Here is a 12,727-nt window from a genome sequence, read left to right as displayed (position 1 = left end):
TAATATTTGTTTAAAGTAATATCGAGAGGAATCACCTACTTTAGATATGGTTTTACATAAACGTCTCAAATATTTATTTTTTTAATTAAGATTTCGTGATTTTTAATGATCGTTTTATCCTTCACATCAATTATAAATAATATTTATTTTTAGAAGTATATATAATATAATACCATAATTATATGATATCACATTTATTATATATTTTATAACTTATCTAATTAATGTAATAAATAACTCCAACTTTTATTTTCATTTAATAATAAAATATCATTTATTAGGGATCCAATTTTAATATGATATAAAATTAAATCAAATATGGTAATAATATATTAAGCATTTGTACAAAATGAATAAAATTATCTTTATTGAATTTTATCCGACATCCTAATTTCACATTCTTCTTCCACATTTACAATGCTTTTCACTGATCAATTTATATGTTACCGTGTATATTAAATATAATTAAGTATTAAATATTAAGCATCACACAACAGACACATAAAATGTCTTATATTATACAATATATATAAAATATCATTAGCAGTACCTCATACACATCCTCCCTTGCAAATTTGTTTTCCTCACCTTTCTTATTCATTTTAGCCTTTTAAATAATATCCACGTAAGTTTTAAATATTACAAAGTATATGTATAAGTATAATAGACATACTATATAATATATTATACACTGTATGGGTGATCTATTTGAGTTCTCTTTATTTCCTCCTTTCTCTTCACCTGGTTTTTTTCCTCTTAGTTTCCTTCTTTTTCTTTTTTTATTTATTTTCTTCTTTTCTTGTCTATCCTCATTCAACTTTTTTTTTTTTTTAATATAAATTTGTAGTTTCACGTAATGTAAAATTTGTTACAAAATTAAAATACAATGCAAAATATGCACACATATATTGTAGCTAATATTATGTTAAATATATAGGGGTATGTGATGATCTATTTAAATCGAAAACAATTTTGGTCACGGTAAGATTTTACAAATTAACTTCGAATATATGAAAATCAATGCAAATTTGTTGAAATATAATAAATATGTATCAGAAATTATTAAACTACATGAAAATGTAAGAAAAATAACAATGCAAAACAAAAAAAGAATGATGTGCTATATATACTTGAATAACTGTAAATAGAGGTATATATTGTACATTACATGACATATATACTCCATTCATTGTAAATTTTTTTTATTGAAAAAATTTATCGAAATTTTTTACCGATATACTATATTTCACAATTTAATAACGTGTGGTCCACTTTTCTTATTTGATTTTTCTATTAATTTTTTAAAATATATTATTAATAATAAAGATTAGTAGTTTGGTCTTTTGGATTCTACATTTGTGTAAAATTAAATCACATTAGAACATTTAATTAAAAATTTGTCAACATTAGATCCAACTTGCAATAAGACACTCACATTTAGGCTATAATAGTTAATAACCCCGTATTTAAATCGAACCCTTTAGAAACCAACTCAACTTCTAAAGGGTTGTAAAAATGAATGTACGGGTAAAGTGTAAATAAAATGACTTCTTACCAAATTCTTATGGGTTTTGAACAAATACCAAGACTACCAAACGAAGCCCCTAAACCCTAAAACATAACATAAACACTCACCTTCTATCATCCATCAAAAGGTTTGACTTTAAAATCTCTTACCTCTAATCCAATTAAAGCATATCATATTATTATAATGATGATGATAATACTAATAATAATAAAAAAAAAAAGTTAAATATCCTAAAATTTAAGATAAATATTCACCATCACAATTTAGTGTCCTAAGTCATAATTTCTTTTAAAAATGTTCACCACCTTCACACCTGTATAAGTCACTTCTTTAAATAGAAGGATTATAGTGAATTATACAAAGAAATGCATTAATAAAAAGAGATAACGGTAGAAAGGGTAAAATTGTAAATAGTGACAAAAGGCGACATAAATAAGAAAAATTGCAAAAGTTAGGTATGCCCATTTATTTGATTATAGTAATTTCGAATCTATCTCTAGTTATAGGATAATTCATAGATTCACAGTACCATGTATTTTATTGGCTCCAACCTAAGGTGAGAGTATTTTACAAACTATCTTTTAACTTTTAGTAAATCATAACTAAATTTAGAATTTTGTTGCTCAACAAAATTGGAGCAACCACGCTAATAATGAAAATTATATCTACAAGATTTTCAATTGATTATATTTTAAATCATTTATAAACAATGTCGGTAATTATATTTAAATAATGCATAATATTATTTTTAGTAACAATTTGAAATTATATTTTAGATTAAATTCCATAAATTCAGCACAACTTATATTTATCAATATTTTTATTCTTTTTATTTTAAAAAATTCTATTTTTACGACAGTTATATATATTTTTAAAAAATAAATAAATAATCTATATACATAATATTGAAAATATAATTATGTAGATATCCATAACCTAGTTACCCATCTTTCTATAACTCTCCCTTTATTTCTTGTTGTATCATTCATACCATTGAATTTCATATGTAACTCATACCATGGGATGTCTTATAAATCTGTATGTGGTGCATTTGTAAAACACACCACAATTGAGATAAATTGTTCTCTACTTCCTCTCTTCTTCATTCTCTTCTGTGTGTTGTTTCAGGTTCTTATTTAGCCTCTTTATACTTGTTTTATAACACGTTATCAACACGAGTTTCGCCACTTTGGAGATTGTGTAAAAATTGGCTTTGAAAAGATCCACTGGAATCTTCTCTATGGTTTTGAGGTATTTAGAATTTCATTCAGGTACGGTAAGTGTTTTAATTTTGGTGACCTTGCTTATGTATATTTGGTGTATTCATCATTTATCTTCTCACCACCATCATTCATCTTTCTTGAATTTAAACATAAAGTTCAAAGAATGTGGGTACTCTACTTTAATCATACATGTAAAGTTATGTGTTTACAAATTGATTGTTAAAATATATTTATATTTTACTTTTGATCTAATAACATTGTAAAACTCATACAACCTTTTATATGAGCACTAAATTTTGAGTTGTGGCTTAAAAGACATTTGTTAGTTTTTAAAGAAAATCTTTTAGAAATGTTACTTTGTATTTAAGTGAATTAGACCATTGTTTGTCTCCAAGTTTCTTAATCATATTGAATTTGTTTAGACATATATACTTGTTAGATTACAAGCTCCATCCTCTAAAAATTTAGACTTTTAATTAGCTTATTACATATGGTATATGTGCATAGATCTTCATCACAACCTTTTCTTGTCGAGGATAAGCATTTCATGGATTGTGGATAAAATATCTATATATTGTTAGAGGAATAAAATTTATATTTGAGAAACTCAAATAACCATATTTTGAGTGATTCAATATAGGAAAATATTGAAAATCAAGTATTTCATGTCATAATTTCATGTCTTTAACTATAATTTTTATACTTGAAGGATTTGATTTAAATGCTTTCTGAATTAGTATCTTCCAATATAATTGTTTTATATGACAAATTTAATTAGGATATTTATTTTCTTCGTTGGATCACATTCTTTTTGACAAATATTGTGATAGTGTTTATCTTTTATATGTTAAGATTACTTTTCAAATATAAGAATACATTTTTAATATTATCTTTAATTTTGTTGTTTGCATACTTGCATTCAAACTTATTTGATTGTTGAATATTTAATTATTCTTATGTGAATTTGTGAGTCTTAAAATTTTATATATAGTGATTATATATATTTGATTATTCTCTTATGATAAAGTTTATGAAAGTTACGTATAATAGTTAATTACTTCTTAAACCCAATTTTGATTTAATGCACCTATAGTTGCATAAATCAGTTAGTATTTATTGTTTTGTGTGCACTCGTAGTTGCATATGTCAAAACATCTTTACTCTTGGCAATAACAATTTGGGAGAGAAAGTTTGAAACATTATATCAGCAATTGAACATTTGTTTCTATAAAAAAATGGTAAATTTCGATAAACTAATTTAATAGCATTCTTTAAAGTGAATGTTACGATATTTAGTAAGATCAAAATTATGTTAACAGAGAAGAAATATTTATTTGATTAGATTTATACATATTTATATGATAATTTTATTTTCTAAATATATTTTGGAAAAGATACAATAATCTAGTACTTGTCGTACATTAAGAGTATATTTGAAAAATTAAACTTTTTAACGATGAAAATGAGAGCAATGTATAAAAGCCAATTTTGAGAAATTATTTGTATCTTTGGAAGAGATCATAATTTTTATTTTAACCTTATAAATATGATATTATTTGGATATCATAGATTACTTACGATCTCTTGAAGAGATGAGTATTTTTTTTTCTCATTTATATATGAATAAAATTTTTGGATTTCTTTTATCTCTTAGAGAGAATAATAATTGATATTTATGTATTGCATACAATACATCCATGCATGTTATACTTAAAAGTAAACAATATATCTTTAAGACTTGATAGTCTTGATATACTTTACTATCTTTGTAAATCTATTAAAGAGAAGTTTAGTAAATTGGGAAGGTATATGTTGTAATCGATATCATCTAGAGAGATTGATTATAAGAATAATATATAATATGCATATATACATAATCTTATGTGGGTAGTGCATATAGAAAATTTGTGTGCTTTTACTTCTCAATTATATTATACAAGCATTCGTGTAATTGATATATATGCAACAATAAACCTGAAGTTCATTCATCCAAATATAATTTTATTTGACATGAGAGTCATTTTGGGTCAATAATGAAATTGATGCATGATTGGAAATATACATTGACAGATCTAGAAGATTCTTTTATGTAATAAATTGGCAAGGTTTCTTGTTCTCAAGAGGTTAAATATCAAATTCTCATTAGCGAAAATTGAAATTGACACTCTCATGCTTTTGGAAGATTAAATTCATGGTTTATTAATTCTTGCTGGCGCATTTTGTTGATGGTCAAAGATATGCTTACTATTTTGTTTTGAGAATGCTAGTGAGTTTGCATCTCAAACATTTGATAATTGATTGAGATAAGTGAACAAACATCCTGTAGCTTATGTTTGAATAGCAAAGCTTCTAAATCTACATAAGATCATGTAAGATAATGGAACAATTAAACTCCGGATGGATGGAATATTTGTTGTGCAGTTTCCTAATTCTCATTAATGAGACAATTTTTCCAACATTAGGGGGAGAAATTAAGAAAATGTTGGAAAATCAATTGAATAAAATGCATAAGTATTGTCCCATTTTGATAATTATACAGATTACTTTGAACTAGAAGTTCAAAAGATATCTCATTTGTAATAAAATGATATCAAATCAAATGCAAATACATTTATGAAACATTTACTATAGTAAGAAAGTAACTGAGTTATAGTGGTTACAAAGATACCATCTAAGAATGATATCCCACACTATAAGAAAAAGTACATATTATGACAGTTGTATATATCTAAAATGGAAAGTAGTAAAAAAAAACTGTCACAAAAGGTTAAAATTCGCGTTTTTGGCGGGAAAAGACGGAATTTTTCGGATTCCACTTTCCGCGACAGTTATTTGTTGTCATATAAAATAAAATTTATTTATTTATTAAAATAAAATTCATTTAAAATAAAAATATTAAATCACAATTTCCTCCAATTCTTAAACCCTCGTGCAAACTTCACCCTCACCCTTCGCTCACGATTTTGACATCCATCCTCAATCCGACCACCACGTCCCGTATCCGAACATCGTCGACCATCTCCAACAGACACATAATGGGAATCAACAGATCAAGAGCTTAGAGATTCAAGAGATTAAGCTTTTACAACTTCCTTCTGTTTGTCACTTGAAAAGCTTCGGTATTAGCTATTGCCCAAGTAATTTCTCTTCCAATCCTCTTTCTTTTCTTTTCTTTTTTTCTTAAATTTAATTTATATTTGTTAAGTTGCTTGATTATTTAGCAGCTATTTTGTTTTTGGTGTTTGGTTTTTTAAAAGTAAGGTTACTTTTTTTTTTTGAATCATTGTTTGCAATTCAATTTCAAGTATAAAAGTTCCATTTTTGGTCAAACTTCATTAAAGAAAGAATAAAATTTGAATAACTATTTTTTCTTTTGTATTTTGGTTTTTATGAAAGAGATTTAGGAGTTTTGGCTTAGTTTTTGAACATGAATAAAAAGTAGAAGAGATTTAGGAGTCTATATTCATGAGTTTAATTTTAAAGAATCTGTAAATAGGTTTCATCTAGTACCGAAATATCTGTAATTAATAGTGCAGCAAACCCAGGAAGCTGAAGATGAAACATAGTAGAACTTAGGTAGCTGACAGTGGATGAAATTCTTTTGTAGTGGAAAGCAAATGAAGTAACCCCACTTGCCCTGATGAAATCTATACATAGGGAGGGAAGGGGAGGGATGTTGCTTTTTTTTTCTTTTTTTTTTTTGTTGGGTGTAACAAAAAAATGGTCATACAACCCTGATGAATGATAGGGTTAACCAATTTTTTTTGCTAGTGTACAGAAGGAGAAAAAAAAAAGAAAACGAAAAAGGATGGTAGTTAGTTTGGTGAAGGCTTGTGGAGGAAGAAAGTGTTTGGGTAAAGAAAGCTTTCCAAAATTTTGTTCTCGGCTTTAAATTCCATAGTGTATTTTGCTATGACTTTATTGGTGTTTTTTTTCATCCAGAGGATGTAATTCTTTGAATTTGTGATCATGGATGTTTTAAATTTGAACATGATTGTGGGTTTGAAGAGAGAAATTGAATATAGCAGTTATAATGTTGAGTTGGTAGTTTAATATCAATGTTAAATATGTAGAAAACATTCTGTTTGCCATTGTTCTAAAAGGACGTTCTGTTAGTAAGATGAATAGATAACTCTTGAAGATTCAAATTTAATATTTAAACGGTAATTCATTTGTGGTAGGAGGGGATCAAACCTCTGCAACCTTTGGAAAGACGTGTCATTTACCATCAAGTTATACTCTTTTTTAGATGTAAGTAAGCTGCAATAATTGTGGAACGTTTGCTCATTATGCCTTTTTAATTCAAGTTTTTTGTTTGTTGGAGAATCGAAAAAAAGTTAAAACTTTTGAAAGTTGTATACAAACATTTTTAGAAGTTATTAGGGAAGAGGAAAAAATGTGAGTTTCGTTTACTTTTCCATAAGCTAAAATACTTTAAAGTACAAAATTAAAAAGAAAAAATTCCTTACTGCGATACACGTGGCTAAAAATGATTGGCCGACTTTGAATTTCGTTTACGTATTTATATAAATACTATGCCCTTTCGTCGGGTTCTGGAGCCCTAGTTGAGGCTTAAGTTCACTATTCATACGTTGCTTCATTTCCCCGATCAAAACCATTGAATTCGCTTCGTTGTATTGTAATTCTCTCTGCAAGATGAATACCACACAGTGATAGATGGATCAGATTCAGTACTCTGAGAAGTACTTCGACAACATTTATGAGTACAAGTATTGTGTTCTTACTCTCAGTTTCCAACTCCATTGTTACTCGCTGTCTTGAAGGATTGTTTGGATTTGGAAGTGTTCATTCTTATTGTCTTCGATGTCTAATTGGATTCATTGGTGCAGGCACGTGGTTCTCCTACCCGAAGTGGCAAAGTTGCTTCCTAAGAGTCGTCTGCTCTCGGAAGTAAGCAATTTTGTTTTCTTAGTTTCAAATTTATGTGTCTTGATTTTGTTACGAAAGGAAGTATTATCAGATTGATTGGGACGAAACTTAGTTTAGTAGTTGAATTCTTATTTCCGGTTTAGATATCACTCTTGAGAGATCCTATGAAATAGATATTATTCCGTGGACAGTTTTTTTCCCTATTTCTAATCTTTTATATTTTCATATGATCTTGATATTCTCTCTTTGATTTGGCTGATGGTTGCATGAAGTTGAAACAATGTTTTTGAGTATTTCAGATAGAAGTTAAATGAAAAAGGATTGATAATTTAGGGTCTCGAACCTCATATCATGCTATTCATGAGGCCCCTAAACTACCAACAACAGCAGGAGAATCACACTCAACAAAATGCGTTCGCTGCTAAATAATGATTGCTTTATTTTACTGATTTTGTGAGGTGCTACTATCCAGAAAGAAAGAAGTTAATATTCAGTCATAAGCATATAATGGTTTTAAAATGAAATATCCTGGTGTCTGTGGTCAATTTTCTTGCTTAGTAAATATGCAGGAGTTTCTATGTTTACCTTGAACTCTGTATGTTAGTAGAGGAGGCTTATATATATGCATATGCTCTGTATCTTTGCTGGACACTGCGGTTCCTTGAATTTAGAAGGAAAAATGGGTTTTATGGATCTTGATTCTTAACTTTATGTGTAGAGATGAATTATTTTTATGTTGTGTAACTTCCAAATTCTATGATTTTTAGAACAAAAGATGGATTTTGTTGATTGTGAATCATGATCGTGCTCCTTTTCTTTTAATGGGTGTATGCTAGTTTCTCATTTTTGCAACATCCAGTCTTGAGTATTTGTACCACTTTAGTGAACTACTTGCTGCCACATACATCTATCATTTGGATGGTGTGAAATTTGTTTTAAATTCTTTGGTTTATGATTTAGGCCAAAGAGATTGGAACGGTATAAATGAATCTCAATGGCCTGGGTATTGAGAAGGTTAGATCTCTTTCAAATCTTGATTTAGTACGCTTTCTCAATTTACTTGCTGCAACTTTGTTTCTTCGTTCTTTTATTCTTCATCTTTATTTCAAATAGGGGACGTCCCGACTTTACCTTTTTTACCTTAGATGAATGCTACTGGATCAATTAATGAATTGTAAATAAGAATATTCTGCATGAGCCAGTTTCTTTTTGTTACGAAAAGGGCAGGATTTCAAAGATAATAGGTTTGGTTTTCATGAAAATCACCCAATAAAATTATTGGTTGAATTAATGAAAATTAGTAGCACCAATCTAAACTTTTTTATTAAGTGCATCATTACTTTGAGTCGAAATTCTAAATAGGAACCTATTTTGTTTAGAGCCTTGAAAAAAGAACAAAAATAATCTCAAACTTAAATCTCTTGGTAACCTCATTGTTTGGTCTGAAAATCTTCACCATGCTGATTTAATAACAATACAATTATACAATACAAGTGCACCTAATCTAAGTTCTACCATTACTTCATAATCGAAAATACAAGGAACAACTCAACAACATTGACAATAAGAAAATGCTCTCTGTCTGTAACTATCTATTGTAAAATCAGAAATGAAATCATAATTCTAATTCACATCTTCATTAGTCTCTGTAGTTCTAAGTTGCTGCTTTAATAAAGCAGTCTTTCTTGCCTTAAGCTCAGCCCCTTCAATATGCAACAAAACCCATTTCTCATTCATATCCTTCAAATTCTTCTCTTCCATTCTCCTCAGCCCATCTCTCCACACCCCATTCCCCAGAAACTGTCGAGAAGATTCAGCCAGAAGAACAGGAAAGTTCTTCAGATCAACATCAACATCAACCCCCACCCCTTTGTCAACTATTCGAGTATTAGGCTGACTGGTTTCACACTGACCAGTTGTCATGACTCACTATTTTGAGAGGGTGGTTTCTGTGTTTCCAACAATATACCTGCTAGGATGCTACAGTTATTTTCCCTCTCTTACACTTTCTAGCATGATCATTGCGACAGATTATGGTTTGTTATTGATACACCTTTCTTTTTCCTTTTAGTTTGGCTCTTTATTCATTGGAACTTCATTTTGTGCAAATATTGTGTAATTCATTTGGTACAACTTTTGGGAAACAAATTTCTTCTATAATATAACAAGCTAAAGACAAGATCAACCTCCCAAGATCCTAGCTAAAAGGTGAATTTTAGACATCTCCATGATTGAAAATCATTGTTATCGATTTTCTTCTTTGTTGTGGTAATGTTGGTTCACAAATGTATGTGTTATGGATGCTTATATTCATGTTGTCTTTGTAGGTTCAACCGGAGTCGACAACTTCATGAGTTTTCTTTCAAAGAATATTTTCAGAGACGGACATTCTCGGTTGGTCGTTTATGCTTCTGCAGAAAATCTTGTTAGATGTATTCTAATGCTATTTAAAATATTTTTTGATTAAGGGTTGGGATTCCGTACTTGTAAATTGTTGACACTTGATTGGAAATGTACGAATATTATAAATTGTATTATATCAAATATATATTAAAGTGTTGGCTACTTTTTTCTATATGGGTGTCAATATTATAAATTCAAAATTGTCATTCTTAGCTATATTATTGTCATTCAAATAGTTCGTGTAATGGTGGAGCGACAAGGAGAACAGGAAAAAACTAAAAACCGTAGTAAATTGAGAAATTTGCAAGAGAAAATAAATAAATAACGTAATAAATGAATTTGTGACAGTTATTAATTGTTGTCAATCCGAAAACGATGACAGTTGTTTAATAAAATAAATTGTCACGATTGCCCTATATTTGACAGGAAAAAAAAGTTGTCAATAGCAAAACAATGACATTTTTATACAAAAAAACTGTCGCGATTAACATATTCATGACAATTAAAAAATGTCACAATAAATGAATTCGCGACATTTATTTAACCGTCGTTAATACACAAATGATGATAGCTATTTGTTGTCATAAAATAAAATATGACAGTTATTCAACGTCGTTGAATTCTGATTAACGACATTTATTTCATGTCATAAAATAACTTATTGCGACAATTTTTAAAAACTGTCATCGAAGGACTTTCCATGACTCCCGCTTCTATGACTAAAAATAACTGTCGCGATTTTCGTTTACGACAGTAAATAACTGTCGTCGTAGACCACTTTTCTACTAGTGCCAGTACAACAAGTTGTCAATACTATACGCTTGAAGCGTGATAAACAAATGCGAGTTCCAAGGAAAAGGATCCTCGAAGAATAAATCGATTAATGGCTTAGTTAAGAATATGGATATTCTAGAAGAAATCCTAAAAAGGAGTACTCATAAGAACCTTAAAGTAGATAAGGATAGTAAGGAGATCTCGATAAAATTATATGTCATGGCAAGAAAAAGATTGAGTCATACTTAAATAACTTGACAACATTTTTGCATACAATGTTACTCACGATATTATTTATGAAAATAAGTAATATGTACTTAGACATATTGAACAATGTCGCGACGACACATAAAGGATTGACTTATGTGAAAAGAAACAATCCAATCAAAATAAACTTATGTTTTCAATTTTGAGAACTAGTAGTAATAATTATTGCAAAGAACTGGTATTGGTTATATGAGAGATACATATTCTCCTATGGTGGATACAATACCATTAGATATCTAACATATGTTACTATGTATGAAAAACTTAACATACATCTTATGGATGTAGTCATTATACATTTATATGAATCTATTATTAATTCTATCCTTGAAGGATTAAAGGTTCGAAAATCATATGATTCAACAATAAGAGAGTTATAAAAATATTCCAGACGAATATCATCACCTTATTACATTCTTGTTGATATGAGGGTATAAAAATAACCCCTATTTGTCCATATGCTTTTAACAGAAATCACAATTGAGATTTATTATACATTATTGATGATTTGAGTAGAAACTCCTGAAGAGATTTCAAAGACAACAAAATTTCTCTCGAAAGAATATGAGGTTATATGTTTTGTCTTAACTTGCAAAAAAATCATAAAGAAAATGAAATCGAACTAGTTAAATAATTGAACGTTTTTAGGGTGGTTCATTCTCTTGGCCATGTGAAAAGCTTGACATGCATCTTATAGATGTAGTTACAACATGCCTGTATGGATCTTTGCAAAATGAAATCTATATAAAAATCTTTGAATGATATACCTGAATCATATAATTAAAACTCTAGAGAATTATGTTCAATCAAATTACAAAGATCATTACATGGATTGAAACAATCAGCACGAATGTGGTACAATCGCTTAAGTGAATATTTATTGGAAGAATGTTATCAAAATAACCCAATTTGTCCATGTGTTTTTATTAAGAAATCACAGTTAGGATTTGCTATTATAGCTGTATACATTGATGATTTAAATATAATGGGAACTCCTAAAGAACTTTCAAAGTCAATAGAATATCTCAAAAGGAATTTGAGATGAAAGGTCTTGGCAAAATAAAATTTTTCCTTGGGCTTGCAAATCGAGCATTTAGCCGATTGAATTTTTACTCATCAATTGACATATACATAAAAGATTTTAAAAAGATTCTACATGGACAAAGCACACCCATTGAACATTCCAATGGTGGTTCGATTACTAGATATGAAAAAGGATATCTTTCGACCTCGAGAAGATAATGAAGAATTACTTGGTTCTGAAGTACCATACCTTAGTGCAATAGGTGCACTAATGTATCTTGCTAATAACACGAGACCAAATTTAGCATTTTCGATAAATTTATTAGCAAGATATAGTTATTCTCCAACAAAAAGACATTGGAATGGAGTTAAGCATGTACTTCGTTATCTTCAAGGGACATTGATATGGGTTTGTTTTATTCAAACAAATAAAACTTTGATTTAGTTGGTTAAGCAGATGCTGGATATTTATCTAACCCACATAAAGCAAGATCTCAAATAGGTTATCTGTTTACATGTGGAGGAACTGTTATATCTTGGCGATCTGTAAAGCAAACCCATACGACCACTTCATCGAATCATGCAAAAATTCTTGCAATTCATGAAGCTAGTAGAGAGT

General features: G+C 28.9%; 1 long non-coding RNA gene across 2 annotated transcripts; it reads left to right on the top strand.

Moving 5' to 3' along the window:
* The first annotated feature begins 5,663 nt into the window (after positions 1-5,663).
* Positions 5,664-10,029, top strand: LOC116405913. Of its 2 annotated transcripts, XR_004218995.1 has the most exons (6): positions 5,664-5,888; positions 7,408-7,481; positions 7,602-7,662; positions 8,602-8,655; positions 9,713-9,849; positions 9,969-10,029. It is a non-coding gene; the product is annotated as an uncharacterized LOC116405913 (long non-coding RNA). The 2 variants fall into 2 exon arrangements; XR_004218996.1 differs by lacking the exon at positions 9,713-9,849.
* The last annotated feature ends 2,698 nt before the right edge of the window (positions 10,030-12,727 follow it).

The sequence above is a fragment of the Cucumis sativus genome, unplaced genomic scaffold (assembly GCF_000004075.3).
Source record: "Cucumis sativus cultivar 9930 unplaced genomic scaffold, Cucumber_9930_V3 scaffold46, whole genome shotgun sequence".
Classification (NCBI taxonomy): Eukaryota; Viridiplantae; Streptophyta; class Magnoliopsida; order Cucurbitales; family Cucurbitaceae; genus Cucumis; species Cucumis sativus.
This window is presented reverse-complemented; position numbering and strand designations above follow the sequence as displayed.